The sequence below is a fragment of the Paramisgurnus dabryanus genome, chromosome 8 (assembly GCF_030506205.2).
Source record: "Paramisgurnus dabryanus chromosome 8, PD_genome_1.1, whole genome shotgun sequence".
Taxonomy (NCBI): Eukaryota; Metazoa; Chordata; class Actinopteri; order Cypriniformes; family Cobitidae; genus Paramisgurnus; species Paramisgurnus dabryanus.
This window is the reverse complement of record NC_133344.1, coordinates 43,367,107-43,384,150: the sequence shown is the minus strand read 5'-3', so window position 1 is coordinate 43,384,150 and position 17,044 is coordinate 43,367,107. Positions and strand designations below refer to the sequence as shown.

Here is a 17,044-nt window from a genome sequence, read left to right as displayed (position 1 = left end):
TGATATGTATTAAACTTACCTTTGTAAAAATGCCATGAACAAACAAATGTGTTTCGGGAAATGTTATAAAAACAACCTTGAAACTTGAAACTAACTGTTTTAAAACAACTATGTCATGATAACAACTATATCACAAAAATGATATAGTCTTGCTTCTCTCTCTTTCAAAAAAATCTGTAGCCTGTATTTCTTAAAGTCTGCTGGTGTGTTTTGGAAGTTCAGTAAGTATTGTTATTAGCTAAAAGGCAGAATACAAATGTTTTTATTACATTATATTATTATACACTATATCAAAGTTTTAGTCTTTCAATGTTTTTATGTAACATCCCACATTTGGTTTATTGGGTGGTGGTCACCCTACATGCACATCATGCCTATACTGTGCTTGTCACAGACACATGCACATTTACAAACTTGTAAGCTCTCACACGTCCCTCATCTAACATAGCACGGTTGTATCCTCTGCCTGTTTGTTGTAAGTAATCTCTTTGTTTCATGCAGGAATTTACTGATTTTGTTTTAAATGTTGTATGTTTAGCTTATATTACCTAATAACTTTTTGTAAAAAATAAAACATGCATAAAATGTTCACAACTTTTTAAACCACTTCGTCCAAGAAAGTAGATTAGTAGATATAAGATGTGTGCTTGTCAAAAATTTATATTGGTAATTGTTTGTAAGGAAATATTAGTCAATGTTATGTGTTATAGTAACGTAAATACTATTGTTTGATATAAATGCAACACAATTTTGCAAGTTTTGCTTTTTAGCCATCAAATGCATGCCAATCTAGAAGCCTTTTAAAAAAAAACTGCTGATACTGAACTGTGTTGTCTCTCTGCACTGTCCAGCTGACAAAAAGATTGTCACACTCCATTTTACACTTTTTGCATATGCATGCACTTTATTTACCACAGCACACAACTAAAGAGAGGTGTCAGTAACAGAAAAGTTTTTGAGTAAATTTACTCTCTTACTTAACTCTTTCCCCGCCAGCCTTTTTCCACAAAAGTTTAATGCCTTTCAAAAAATGTATTCTATATATATATCTATTCTATATATTCTATATATATTCATCCTATCTTTATTTGGAAGCATCAGTAGCTACATTTACATGCAACCAAATAATCAGTTTGTAATCGTTTTGATGGTCAATCTTATTGAAACACCTTAATCAGTATGACAGAGGGCAAACGGAAATTTTTATCATATTGAAAGGGAGGGTATAGTCCGTGTGATCCTATCACCAGGAGTAAAAGTATGCATGTAAACGTTTTAATCTCAATTTTCTTTATCGGATGCAAAAAATACCTTGTGCACATGTGCAGAAGAATTCTTGTCACCGAAACATGGAATAGCAAGGCAATGGCAACAAGCATTATTATGTAATGGGGTCGAACACAGGGTTCATATGTACTTTAATAACATTAGGCTACATAAAGCAATAAATGGCTTCGGGGCTTAAATGGCTGCCTACATCTGAAAACTTCTTAACAACACCTTTAGTAGTTATTGATATTTGGGCTGTGAATAGTTATTGGGATGCTTTTGGGTTTGTTTTGAATGTCCATTGGGATGGTTTTGATACATGAAGCATGCAACATTGGCAGTCCACCTGTGCAGATGTTCGGTTTGTATTACATAGAATGTCTTTTAATCAGATTACAATGTTTAGAGTGCATGTAAACTGGATTGACAAAATTTTGTGTATGTAAACACATCCATTGGCTGGGAAGCTTTTTCTCTTTTTGAAGTGATAAGTGAAAATAGGGACAAATATAGCTGCAAAGTAGCGATTCCTGGGTCAAGCCAAAAAGGGCACAGAATGAAGTATCAGTAATGACTGTCTTGATTTTAGATCTAAGTTTTCAGTAGATTAAGGCAAAAATAGCAGTTTTTCAAATCTTGAGACCACTTGGTGGCACTGCACCAAAACAATAGATGGTGCCTGGGGTCATGATTGTGATGACACCCACCAAATTTGATATACATATGATTAAGCAATGTTGAGATATAGCCTCAAATGACTTGACCACTGGGGGCACTGCACCAAAACAATAGATGGTGCCTCGGGTCATGATTGTGATGACACCCACCAAATTTGATATACGATTAAGCAATGTTGAGATATAGCCTCAAATGACTTGACCACTAGGGGGCACTGCACCGAAACAATAGATGGTGCCTCGGGTCATGATTGTGATGACACCCACCAAATTTGATATACATATGATTAAGCAATGTTGATATAGCCTCAAATAACTTGACCACTGGGGGCACTGCACCAAAACAATAGATGGTGCCTCGGGTCATGATTGTGATGACACCCACCAAATTTGAAATACATATGATTAAGCAATGTTAAAGGATAACTAAACCCCTGGTCAGAGCCTGACTCCACCCACTGGCAATATTTGAAAAATGCAAGAAAAGTGGGCAGATCCCAACGAAGATAGAGGGGACAAACTAAGCTCGTATCAAGTGTGTGATGAGATCATAACAATGGCGTGGTGAGCTTGAACCTGCTTACGTCACGAGTCATTTTTTGGACCCAACATCCAATGGGAAAATTCAACTGCAGTAGCCACCGTTCAACCTGAAGAGGGCAGCAATCAGACGTTTTTACACCATATATTGTAGTATTGAAACACTTTATATCCAAATGTCAAAAAAATTACTAAAATCAATGAACAGCACTAATAAAGCACCATTCTTACAGATCATTAACTAAAAAAAGTTGGTTTAGGGTTTAGTTACTCTTTAAGATATAGCCTCAAATGACTTGACCACTGGGGGCACTGCACCAAAACAATAGATGGTGCCTTGGGTCATGATTGTGATGACACCCACCACATATGGTGTACACACAATAAAGCGATCTAGAGATAAAACCTCAAAACTCTTAACCACTAGGGGGCACTGAAATGTTTACAAGGGCTTTCAAAAAATGTTGCTGATGAAATAGGTGGCGCTGTAACAAAACATTCCATGCACCCTCAGTTCATGACATTTACAAGTTGTGAAACATTCACCGATTCATACACTGACAGCCATGCAAGAGTCATCCAGCTCATCGGGAGCAGTTGGGGTATAGATGTCTTGCTCAAAGATACCTCAACACTTGGTCAGGTGGAGCTGGGGTTTGAACCACCAACCTTCCGATTTGTAGACAACCTACACTGACCACTGGAAATACACACATTAATGTGCAAAACCTTTGCAAAGATATAGCCTTTGTTGATGCGCTATACAATAACTGATTGGTCTATCAAAATCTTTTTATGACTTTTTGTCTAGAGTCTAAATTGTGTGTTCCAAATCCAAGCCAATCAAACGAATGCTGTAGGAGGAATTTGAAAAAGTTGGTATGCTTTGTAATTGAAAATGGCCATCCGAAAACGTTTTGGTATTGTTTGACTCGGCATGCCTCAAGGAATCTAACAATAGCAATTTCATGTTTTTAGACTCAATTTTGCAGTAGTTATAAGCAAAAACAGTCACTTTTCAAATCTCATGACCACTAGGTGGCCCTGTGACAAACCGTTCCATGCACCCTCAGTTCATGACTTTTACAAGTTGTGAAACATTCACCGATTCATACACTGACAGCCATGCAAGAGTCATCCAGCTCATCGGGAGCAGTTGGGGTATAGATGTCTCACTCATGGACACCTCAACACTTGGTCAGGTAGAGCTGGGGTTTGAACCACCAACCTTCCGATTTTTTAGACAACCTACACTAACCACTGAGGCACTGGCAATGCACACATTAATGTGCAAAACTTTTGCAAAGATATAGCCTCAAATCCATAATTTTAATATCAAGTTAGCATTAGATATAAGCAAAAATAGCAATTTTTCAAATCTCGTGAACACTAGGTGGCGCTGTGACGAAACTGTGCACGCACCCTCATGTCATGACTGCCATCTAAACTACTTTGGAAAAGATACAGCCTCAAATCCGTTTGTTCGCGCTCTACGTAAAATGTTATGACGCGGTATACGGAAACGGATTGGCGAATCGACACGAATTCCATAACTTTTTGCCATGAGTGTCTCTAGATGCTAAAACCCATTCTTTACGCAAATTGGACAAAAGCTCTAGGACGAGTTCGAAAAAGTAGGTTTTACAAACAATTCAAAATATCGAAATAATTAGCATAACGGAAATGACGTCATATGGTGCAATCGAATCGGTATGAGCCAAAGGAACAGAAGAAACAAGAATTGCGTTTCTATGACTTACGGGTCAGCAGTTATAACCAAAAATGTAAGTGAAAATTTGGACTGTTTGTGACGCTATTGGGTTTGACATAGACACTCCAAATTTGGTGTAATGACTATGGAATGTCCTCTTTGAGTGAGCTTTCCTACGTATGGTTCTATGGACTGCCATAGAAGCAATGGCGGAAGAAGAAGAATAATAGATGATAATAATAATAATAAGAAGAATATAGCTGCAAGCAGCAATACCGGGGTCAAGCCGAAAAGGGCACAGAAGGGTGTAAAGTTGAGTTTGGATAAGAATACTAAAGAACCTAGGTAAACCTCATGATTTCAGATGAAAAAAACTCAAAGTAATCTACAAAAATAATCTATGTTATTGACAATCATGGAACATTAGAGCACAGAAGGACATGTGAGTGATGTTTGCAGTGGCATAACATGGATCACAACATGTTACAACAAGTTAAATCAGTCAAAAAAAACCATCCCCATGTCTCTACGATGTTCTGATGCAGAGAAAAAGCTCTTTCAAAACGGTTCATAAGGTATTCTCATTGGTTGCTAGAGAGTAAAATCCCATCCATCTGTGATTATAGTCCAAGCCATATGAAATGAAGAATCCATGATGACTCATGGTTTTAGATGTGTTGTTGCAGTAGTTTTAGGCAAATATAGCTATTTTCTATCTCCAAACCACTAGGTGGCGCTATGACAGAATCGTGCATGCAACCTCAGGTCATGACTGGGTTACATCTAGCTAGTTTCATGACTATACACTTTAGTTCAGCAAAGAAATAGTTGTATGACCATAGGGCTTGCTTGATATGAAAGATTTTGTTCAATTATAGGGCCACCTAGTGGTTCAGGCATACCAATTTTTTTGTGTGGCCTCAGACTCTGCTCATACATTAGCGTATCAAATCTGGTGAAAAAAATCTCTTTTCGTTGTGAAGTTATAACCATTTATGTGTAAAAAAAAACAAAATGTAAAGGTAATTTTTCGTTTTTTGCAATTTTCGGCCATTTCCGATGAAAATTTTAATTTAACGCCAATAGAACTTTTTGTTCAGAAGGTAATGCAATGTTCTTCCTATGGCATTTCCGAGTCAATCGGAATAACGCACGCGGAGATATTCGCGCGTGTTTTTTAAGTGCTATTTTGCTGCGCAGGGTTAACCGTAAGGCGAATTGTGGCATGTTTGGTATCGTTGGACTCGGCAACTATTCAGAACTCCAAAGAAACAAGTCCCGTGAAAATACGTCAATAGGAGCCAAAGTTATAGGCGTGTAAAGCATAAGTCTGACCACTAGGTGGCGCTGTGACGAAACTCTGCATGCACCTTTAGTTCCTGACTGGCATCACAAGTACCAAGTATCGTGTCAATAGGCTTAAGTTTGACTAAGATACAGCCTCAAATCCGTTTTTTTGCGCTCTACGTAAAAGTCGTTGACGCGGTTTATGGAAACGGATGGACGAATTGACATGAATTCCATAACTTTTTGCCGTGAGGGTCTGTAGATGCAACATACCGATTTTCGTGGAAATCGGGCAAAAGCTCTAGGACGAGTTCGCAAAAGTAGGTTTTATGAATAATTCAAAATGGCGGAAAAATTTTCATGACGGAAAATGACGTCATAGGGTCATATCGAATAGCCAAGGAATCAGAGGAAACAAGAATTTCGTTTCTAGGACTTACGGAACAGAAGTTATAAGCAAAAACGTAAGTGGAACTTTGGACTGTTTGTGGCGCTAGAGGGTTGGAGTTAGAGACTCCAAATTTGCTGTGGGGACACATTGGACTGTCCTTTATCAGTGTGCCAAATTTCATAACTTTCCTACGTACGGTTCTATGGGCTGCCATAGACCGCAATGGCGGAAGAAGAAGAAGAATAACTAATAAATATAGCTGCAAGCAGCGATACCGGGGTCAAGCCAAACATGGCAAAAAATGATTTATACGTGATGACTGTCATGATTTAAGATCTAAGTTTGCATTAGTTTTATGAAAAAAATTGCTATTTTTTCGTATCTTGAGACCACTAGCTGGTGCTGTGCCGAAACAATAGATGGTGCCTCAGGTCATGAATGTGATGACACCCACCAAATTTGGTGTAAATACAATAAAGAGATGCAGAGATATAGCCTTAAATGACTTGACCACTAGGGGGCACTGACCAAAAAATAAAATTGTGACTCAGGTCTTGATTGTGATGACACCCACCAAATTTGGTGTAAATACGATAAAGAGATGCAGATGCAGAGATAATAGCTTCAAATCTCTTGACCACTAGGGGGCACCGAAAAGTTTACAAGTCCTCCCAGAGCATGTTGCTGATGAACCATACCAAGTTTCATAACAATACGCAATTGCGTTTCTGAAAAATTCAAAATGGCCGACACACAAAATGGCTGACCAAAAACCATTTGGTATCGTTTGACTCGGCATGCCTACGAAATCTAACAAGACCAGTCTCATAATTTTACATTCAAATTTGCAGTAGTTATAAGCAAAAATAGACATTTATTATATCTCGTGACCAGTAGGGGGCAGTGTGACGAAATGGTGCATGCACCCTCAGGTCATCACTGTTATGACAAATACCAAGTCTCATATTAATACGCAAAAGTTTTGCGAAGATACAGGCTCAAACACATTTTGGTGTGCTCGCCCTCGCATTCTTTGATGCGTTATACGACAACGGATAGGTCTACCAAAAATCTTTTGATAACTTTTTGTCTAGATGATGCATATCAAAAATCAAGCCAATCACACGAGTGCTCCAGGAGAAGTTTAAAAAAGTAGGTGTTCAATATAATTCAAAATGGCCGACAGGAAGTAGGTTTGACTCAGACATATTTGGTACAGTCGGACTCAGCATGAGCCAAGGAATCAATAGAGTGAAGTCTTATGTCATAGTGGCAATTTAATCAAATTATATAAAGATTTAAAAAAAATGTTTTACATATCCTGACCACTAGGTGGTGCCGTCCTAAAGATTTATAGGTGCGCTCAGAACATGTCACTGATGAACCATGCCAAATTTCGTAGCGATAAGCCATTCTGTTTGTGAAATATTGAACTTAATGAGAAAATTCAAAATGGCGACACCCAAAATGGCCGACCAAAAACCGTTTGGTATCGTTTGACTCGGCATGCCTCAAGAAATCTAACAAGACCACCTTCATGATTTTAGACTCAAGTTTGAAGTAGTTATAAGCGAAAATAGGCATTTTTCGAATCTCGTGACCACTAGGTGGCGCTCTGACGAAACGTTGCAGGCACCCTCAAGTCATGACTGTAATGACATATACCAAGTTTCGTGTCGATACAATAAAGTGTTGCGAAGATACGGCCTCACGTCCGTTTTAGTGTGCTCGCCGCCATATATGTTATCAATTTATACGAGAACGCATTGGTCTATCAAAAAGCTTTTGATAACTTTTTGTCTGGGGTGTCTCTAGATGCTACATACCAAAGGACATGCAAATTGGACGAACGCTCTAGGAGGAGTTCGAAAAAGTAGGTTTTACGGAAAAATCAAAATGGCGGAAAGATTTGCATGACACAATGACATCAATGTGTGCATTTTAATCATCATGAGCCAAAGATTCATAAGAAACAAGAATTTAGTTTCTAGGACTCACGGGTCAGAAGTTATGAGCATGAACATAAGTGGATTTTTGGACTGTTGGTGGCGCTAGAGGGTTTGAGTCAGACACACCAATGTTGCTATAGTAACTTCTGAGACTGTCCTCTACATGTGTGCCAAATTTCATAACTTTCCTACGTACGGTTCTATGGGCTGCCATTGACTTTTGGGTGGAAGAACGAGGAACAAGAATAACAATAAATATAGCTGCAAGCAGCGATACCGGGGTCAAGCCAAACATGGCAAAAAATGATTCATACGTGATGACTGTCATGATTTAAGATCCAAGTTTGCATTAGTTTTATGAAAAAAAGCAATTGTTTCGTATCTTGAGACCACTAGGTGGCACTGTGCCGAAAGAATAGATGGTGCCTCAGGTCATGACTGTGATGACACATACCAAATTTAGTGTAAATACAATAAAGCGATACGGAGATATAGCCTTAAATGACTTGACCACTAGGGGGCACTGACCAAAAAATAAATTGTGACTCAGGTCTTGATTGTGATGACACCCACCAAATTTGGTGTAAATACAATAAAGAGATGCAGAGATATAGCCTTAAATGACTTGACCACTAGGGGGTACTGACCAAAAAATAAATTGTGACTCAGGTCTTGATTGTGATGACACCCACCAAATTTGGTGTAAATACGATAAAGAGATGCAGAGATATAGCTTAAAATCTCTTGACCACTAGGGGGTGCCAAAAAGTTTACAAGCCCTCCCAGAACATGTTGCTGATGAACCATACCAAGTTTCATAACAATACGCAATTGCGTTTCTGAAATACTTGAACTTAAAGAAAAATTCAAAATGGCCGACACACAAAATGGCCGACCAAAAACCATTTGGTATCGTTTGACTCGCCATGCCTCACGAAATCTAACAAGACCAGTCTCATAATTTTACATTCAAATTTGCAGTAGTTATAAGCAAAAATAGACATTTTTTATATCTCGTGACCAGTAGGGGGCAGTGTGACGAAATGGTGCTTGCACCCTCAGGTCATCACTGTTATGACATATACCAAGTCTCATATTAATACGCAAAAGTTTTGCGAAGATACAGGCTCAAACACATTTTGGCGTGCTCGCCCTCGCATTCTTTGATGCGTTATACGAGAACGGATAGGTCTAACAAAAATCTTTTGATAACTTTTTGTCTGGAGTGTCTCTAGATGATGCATACCAAAAATTAAGCCAATCACAAAAGCGCTCGAGGAGGAGTTCGAAAAAGTAGGTGTTCAATATAATTCAAAATGGCCGACAGGAAGTAGGTTTGACTCAGACATATTTGGTACAGTCGGACTCAGCCTGAGCCAAGGAATCAATAGAGTGAAGTCTTATGTCATAGTGGCAATTTAATCAAATGACATAAAGATTTAAAAAAATTTTTTTACATATCCTGACCACTAGGTGGCGCCGTCCTAAAGATTTATAGGTGCGCTCAGAACATGTCACAGATGAACCATGCCAAATTTCTTAGCGATACGCAATTCTGTTTGTGAAATACTGAACTTAATGAGAAAATTCAAAATAGCCGACACCCAAAATGGCCGACCGAAAACCGTTTGGTATCGTTTGACTCGGCATGCCTCAAGAAATCTAACAAGACCAACTTCATGATTTTAGACTCAAGTTTGAAGTAGTTATAAGCGAAAATAGGCATTTTTCGAATCTCGTGACCACTAGGTGGCGCTGTGACGAAACATTGCAGGCACCCTCCGGTCATGACTGTTATGACATATACCAAGTTTCGTTTCGATACAATAAAGTTTTGCTAAGATAAGGCCTCACGTCCGTTTTGGTGTGCTCGCCACCATATATGTTGTCAATTTATATGAGAACGCATTGGTCTATCAAAAAGCTTTTGATAACTTTTTGTCTTGGGTGTCTCTAGATGCTACATACCAAAGGACATGCAAATCGGACAAACGGTCTAGGAGGAGTTCGAAAAAGTAGGTTTTACGAAAAATTCAAAATGGCGGAAAGATGTGCATGACACAAATGACTTCAATGTGTGCAATTGAATCATCATGAGCCAAGGATTCAAAGGAAACAAGAATTTAGTTTCTAGGTCTCACGGGTCAGAAGTTATGAGCATGAAAATAAGTGGATTTTTGGACTGTTGGTGGCGCTAGAGGGTTTGAGTCAGACACACCAATGTTGCTATAGTAACTTCTGAGACTGTCCTCTACATGTGTGCCAAAATTCATAACTTTCCTACCTACCGTTCTATGGGCTGCCATTGACTTTTGGGTGGAAGAACGAGGAACAAGAATAATAATAAGAAAACTAACAATAACAATAGGTGTCTACGCCACTTCGTGGCTTGACCCCTAAATATAGCTGCAAGCAGCAATACCGGGGTCAAGCCGAAAAGGGCACAGAAGGGTGTAAAGTTGAGTTTGGATAAGAATACTAAAGAACCTATGTAAACCTCATGATGTCAAATGAAAAAAAAAAAACGCTAAAGTATTTAACAAAAATAATCTATGTTCTTGTCTACTGCAATCGTCCTTCTGTTATTGACAATCATGGAACATTAGAGCACTGAAGGACATGTGAGTGATGTTTGCAGTGGCATAAAACACAACATGTCACAACATGTTACAACAAGTTAAATCAGTCAAAAGAGACCATCCCCATGTCTCTACGATGTTCTGATGCCAAGAAAAAGCTCTTTCAAAAATGGTTGATAAGGTATTCTCATTGGTTGCTAGAGAGTAAATTCACATCCACCAGTGATTATAGTCCAAGCCATATGAAATGAAGAATCCATGATGACTCGTGGTTTTAGATGTGTTGTTGCAGTAGTTTTAGGCAAATATAGCTATTTTCTATCTCAAAACCACTAGGTGGCACTATGACAGAATCGTGCATGCAACCTCAGGTCATGACTGCGTTACATCTAGCTAGTTTCATGACTATACACTTTAATAGTTGTATGACCATAGGGCTTGCTTGGTATGAAAGATTATGTTCAATTATAGGGCCACCTAGTGGTTCAGTCATACCAATTTTTTTGTGTGGCCTCAGACTCTGCTCATACATCAGCGTATCAAATCTGGTGAAAAAATCTCTTTTCGTGGCGAAGTTATAACCATTTATGTGTAAAAAACACAAAATGTAAAGTTAATTTTTCGTTCCCTTTCAGTCGGTCACTACGACGTCACGTCGTGACCGACGAATTGGGAACCGCTTCGCGGGTGACCTATCTACTTCGAGAACTATAAAAACGAAAATGAACTTGGCATGCAGGTATTTGCATAATGCCGGCGCCGCCCTGCCAGGTGCGTATATAAGCCGCAGGTGCACAATACCAAATTAGCTTTTATTGCTTCGAAGCCGGCAGACATCTGCTCACGAGAAGCTATTTTCAACTGATCTTCGTAGATCCTGTCTTGGGGAAAAATATCTCAGCTTGCCAAAGTTGGTTGGGCGAAGACACCTCAGCGGAGGCTCGCAGTGTTTTCTCCACCCTCTCTCTCTCTCTCTCTGTCTCTTAATTTAGGACTTGAGTTCGAGTGAGTGCGTTGCCTCTCCCTGTGTGTTTCACCAGCTTGCACAAAAGAGTGATTTCCCTAAAAGAGCAGCACGTTTGAGCTCTGTGTCTTTTTAAAGACAGCCACTCATTCGTGTCACGGTCGGGTGCGTCTTTTTAAAGATGGCATTCCGCCCGTGCTCCGTTTCTGGATGCGGTGTGTTCATCGCTTCCCGGGATGGCCACGAGCGTTGTCTTTCATGTCTGGGGCTCCAGCACGCAGAGGCAGCGCTCCGTGATAGTTCATGCTCCATCTGTGAGGGCATGACTATGGCGGATTTGCGGAGACGGGTGTCGTTTCTCCGGGAACGGCCCCCGCCTTCCAAGCCTGGTACTGCTAGGAGCGCAGTTACTAGGCTTGCGAAGGATGATCTCCGTATAACGGTGCTGGGTCGTTCTGCTGGTTCGTCCAGTAGCTCCCAGCGCCCTGATCCGTTGCCAGCGGAGGTCCCGATGGAGACGAGCGGCCCGTGTTCTACGGTGTCCTCGCGCTCTGTCGAGCCTCCACACGACGCGATGTCCACCGTAACATCGGAGGGGGGGTTGTCAGCCTCGGACGTCGATCCGGATCCGCTCCCGCCTTCGGGCCAGGTTGCGGTTTCTGCGTTCGACCCCGAGATGGCAGCCATGCTCGCTCGGGCGGCGGAGGCGGTCGGCTTGGAGTGGACTAAACCTCCCCCACCTGAACCGTCCCGCCTCGATGATTGGTTCTTCGGGGGTGCCAGGGCTTCTCAGTCCTCGCCCCGGTGCCTTTCTTCCCCGAGGTGCATGAAGAGCTGACGCGGTCGTGGAAAACCCCGTTTTCCGCCCGGAATCGGCCGTTTCAGCCTTCACCCCTCACCTCTCTCGAGGGTGGTGATGCCAAGGGGTACACTGGTATCCTGTCAGTGGAGCGGCCGGTCGCGATGCACTTGTGGGGAGGCAGCCTCTGCCCTGCATGCCATGGCATTGCTGCAGGTCCACCAGACTAAGGCTCTGAGGGACCTGCACACGGGAGCTCATGACTCGGCGGAGTTCTCCGAACTGCGTGCGGCTACTGATCTGGCGCTTCGCGCTCATAACCCCTCCGCGCTCTCCAACTTCTCAGACGGTAGGAGACAGCTACGGGCTCATAACCCATCGTCTTCCTCCGCCTTCGCCAGAGGGTGCATCGAGTGGTGTGAGGTGTCTTCAGCAGAGCCTCCCTTACTCACCCACCCAGCAACGGACTCAGGTGAGTGTTATCACACACAACACTGCTGTCGGTGCGGCCAATATGCACACACCGGCGATCACCTCCGTTGCGCCCGCCGCGGGTACACCGATCGTGCCTTTAGTCCCTCTCGCACGGTGTCTGGGGGCGTGGGAACAGCTTCCCAGCCCGTCGCAGTGGCTTTTACGCACGATTCGTCTCGGCTATGTGATCCAATTTGCCCGGCGTCCCCCCATATTCTCCGCCGTTCGTTTCACTGCGGTGAGAGCTGCCGATGCGCACGTCCTCCGTGCGGAGATCGCTGTCCTATTGGCGAAGGACGCGATCGAGCCGGTCCCTCCAGCCGAGATGAGGTCGGGGTTTTACAGCCCTTACTTTATTGTACCCAAGAAAATCGGCGGCTTGCGACCGATCCTGGACCTGCGTTCGCTGAACCGTGCACTTCACAGAATGCCGTTCAAGATGCTGACGCCCAAGCGCATATTTCCATGCATTCGTCCAAACGATTGGTTCGCATATATCGACCTGAAGGACGCGTACTTCCACGTATCGATTCTCCCCCGGCACAGGCCGTGTCTCCGCTTTGCGTTCGAGGGGCGAGCATACCAGTACAAAGTCCTCCCATTCGGGCTCTCTCTGTCGCCCCGTGTATTCACCAAATTAGTGGAGGGGGCTTTAAAACCCCTGAGAGAGAAAGGTGTGCGCATTCTCGCGTATCTAGATGATTGGCTCATAATAGCTCAAACACGTCAGACGCTGTGCGATCACAGAGATTTAACTCTAGAACACCTCGCTCGTTTGGGTCTTCGGGTCAACTGGGAAAAGAGCAAGCTTTGCCCCGTGCAGAGAATCTCTTTTCTCGGGATGGAACTGGACTCGGTCGATTTGACAGCTCGTTTAACAGAAGCGCGTGTACTGTCGATTCTGACTTGCCTGAATACATTCAAGAGCAAGAGCGCGGTCCCGCTGAAACAATTTCAGAAGCTTTTGGGGCATATGGCAGCAGCTGCAGCTGTGACACCACTCGGACTGCTGCATATGCGACCGCTTCAGCATTGGCTACACGACCGAGTCCAGAGGAGAGCGTGGCTACGCGGCATTCACCGTGTTATCATTACACCTGCGTGTCGTCGCACTTTCACTCCGTGGTCAGACCGTGCGTTTCTCCGAGCCGGTGTGCCTCTGAGACAGGTCTCCAGGCATGCGATAGTATGCACAGATGCTTCAGACACGGGGTGGGGGGCCACTTACGATGGGCTTGCGGCTTTCGGGGGTCTGGACGACACCCCAGCTGCATTGGCACATAAACTGCCGGGAAATGTGGGCTGTATATCTTGCGCTCGTCCGTTTCAGCAACGAGTTATGGGGCAAAGATGTATTAGTTCGCACAGACAACACTGCGACCGTGGCGTACATCAATCGTCAAGGCGGTTTACGCTCGCGTCACCTGACGCATCTCGCCCGTCATCTCCTCACTTGGAGTCAGAAGAATTTGAGGTCTCTTTGTGCCATTTACATCCCGGGCACGCTCAATGTAGAGGCGGATGCGCTCTCTCGGGCTGCGCATCCCGGCGAATGGCGGCTCCACCCCATTGCGGTTCAGCAGATTTGGAGATGTTTCGGCAAAGCGCAGATAGATCTGTTTGCTTCCCCAGAGACGACCCATTGTCGCCTATTCTATTCACTAGCCGACGACTCGCTCGGCGTGGATGCATTGGCACACAGCTGGCCGCGAAACATGCGCAAGTACGCGTTCCCTCCGGTGAGCCTCATTGCGCAAACCCTATGCAAAATCCGGGAGGACGAGGAGAGCGTGCTGTTGGTGGCACCGTATTGGACAACCAGGAGTTGGTTTCCAGAACTCTCTCTCCTCGCGACAGCCCCTCCTTGGAAGATTCCCCTGAGGAAGGACCTTCTTTCTCAACAAGAGGGCACATTATGGCACCCGCGCCCCGACCTGTGGAACCTCAATGTGTGGTCTCTGGACGGGGCACGGAGTAGTTGAGTGATTTACCGCAAGAGGTATCTAACACTATTGCTGCAGCGCGAGCGCCGTCTACGAGACAGGCTTACGCGCTTAAATGGAACCTGTTTGTCGATTGGTGTTCTTCCCAAAGTGAAAACCCCCGAGAATGCCCGATTAGTGTTGTGCTTTTATATCTCCAGCGTCGTTTGGAGAATAGGCTGTCACCATCCACTATTAAGGTCGATATCGCTGCGATATCAGCTCACCATTCACCCGTAAACGGTAGGACAGTGGGTCAGCACGACCTGGTCATTAGATTTCTTAGAGGCGCTCGAAGACTGAATCCTTCGCGTCCTCCCTCTATTCCTCCTTGGGACCTGTTCTTGGTGCTGAAATCACTCCAGGAAGCCCCATTTGAGCCTCTGCATAGTGTGAGTGTTAAATTTCTTACTATGAAGACTTTAACTCTCCTTGCTTTGGCTTCTGTTAAGAGGATAGGGGATATTCATTCATTTTCGGTCGACGATTCGTGCCTTCAGTTCGGGCCGGCTGCATCCAGCATAACACTGAGACCCCGGCCCGGCTTTGTGCCCAAAGTTCCCACCACTCCTTTCAGAGATCAAGTGGTGAACCTGCAAGCGCTGCCTTTGGAGGAGGCAGACCCAGCCATGGCTTTGTTATGCCCTGTTCATGCACTACGCAAAGCTTTAGGACCTCAGATCAGCTCTTTGTTTGTTACGGTGGTCAGCAGAAAGGAAAAGCTGTCACCAAGCAGAGGATGTCCCATTGGATTGTGGATACTATAGCCCTTGCATATCAAAAGCAGAATGTGCCTTGTCCGTTTAATTTACGTGCTCACTCTACACGCAGTGTGGCATCATCTTGGGCACTGGCTCACGGATCCTCGCTAACAGATATTTGTAGAGCTGCAGGCTGGGCGACACCTAATACGTTCACAAGATTCTATAGTGTTCGTGTCGAACCGGTTTCCACTCGGGTTCTTTCTACTAACTAGTTAAGAATGCCGAGGGTCGGCTCGTGTGTCGGGTTGGAGCCTCTATTTTGGTGCTGCACATTTGCACCAATATGGAAGGCCATCGGGGCAAAAACGTCTCAAAAACTGTTTTTGCCTCTCCTCCACCGCCCTGATAGCTGGTGTTGCGGAGCATCCGCTGTCAACCTATCACTGATGTATTCTCTGTAAACCTGTGTAGGCTAGGCGTCCACATTTGTCCCCTACGTGGGGTTCATTTGTGTGTATACTCCGTGGGGTACTAATCCTCCACGTTTTCCTTAGCAGAGCCTGCTCTGCATCTCTCTGCATACTATGTTTTGTTCAGAGACTTCTTATGAGCAACCTATCGGTTGTTTCATATTTTTATGTCATCCATTCAACCTTCTTAGGGGATGGCTTCCGCAGTGTTCTAGCTCCGCTCAGTTTAGACGCTTCCCCAGTTCGCTGCTTCACTATCGTGGGTTAAGGAACAGGTAGTGACCGGCCTTCTGCATTTCGCCTTAGGTTCCGCCCCTTACGTGGAGGGCGGAGGGCTTTTGCAGGCACTGGAAGGGTTCAGCTGCAGTGGCGTTTTGGTAGGGATTCCCAATTCGTCGGTCACGGCGTGACGTCGTAGTGACCGACTGAAAGGGAACGTCTCGGTTACGTATGTAACCCTCGTTCCCTGAAGGAAGGGAACGGAGACGTCACGTCCCGTCGCCACAGTTTGCTGTTCCATTGCTGTTTTTAGGCCGGGCACTGTTGCTCGGCTTCTCAGCAATAAAATAGCTAATTTGGTATTGTGCACCTGCGGCTTATATACGCACCTGGCGGGGCGGCGCCGGCATTATGCAAATACCTGCATGCCAAGTTCATTGGCGTTTTTATAGTTCTCGAAGTAGATAGGTCACCCGCGAAGCGGTTCCCAATTCGTCGGTCACGACGTGACGTCTCCGTTCCCTTCCTTCAGGGAACGAGGGTTACATACGTAACCGAGACGTTTTTTTTGCAATTTTCGGCCATTTCTGATGAAAATTTTAATATAACGCCAATAGAGTTTTTTGTTCAGAAGGTAATGCAATGTTCTTCCTATGGCATTTTCGAGTCAATCGGAATAACGCTCGCGGAGATATTCGCGCATGTTTTTTAAGTGCTATTTTGCCGCGCAGGGTTAACCGTAAGGCGAATTCTGGCATGTTTGGTATCGTTGTACTCGGCAACTATTCAGAACTCCAAAGAAATAAGTCCTCTGAAAATACGTCAATCGGAGCCAAAGTTATTGGCGTGTAAAGCATAAGTCTGACCACTAGGTGGCGCTGTGACGAAACTCTGCATGCCCCCTCAGATCCTCACTGGCATCACAACTACCAAGTGTGGCATCAATAGACATAAGATTGGCGAAGATACACACTAAAACCTGTTTTTTTGCTCTCTACGTAAAATTTGTTAACGCGCTATACGAAAACG

At 43.9% G+C, this 17,044-nt stretch overlaps 1 protein-coding gene across 1 annotated transcript in view; it reads left to right on the top strand.

The window, feature by feature from the left end:
- The first annotated feature begins 423 nt into the window (after positions 1-423).
- Positions 424-17,044, top strand: part of neu4 (sialidase 4) — a 36,890-nt gene continuing 20,269 nt past the window's right edge. The window contains exon 1 of the mRNA XM_065271187.2: positions 424-475. The gene's annotated coding sequence lies outside the window, so the exon portion shown is untranslated. The remainder of the gene's footprint in view (positions 476-17,044) is intronic.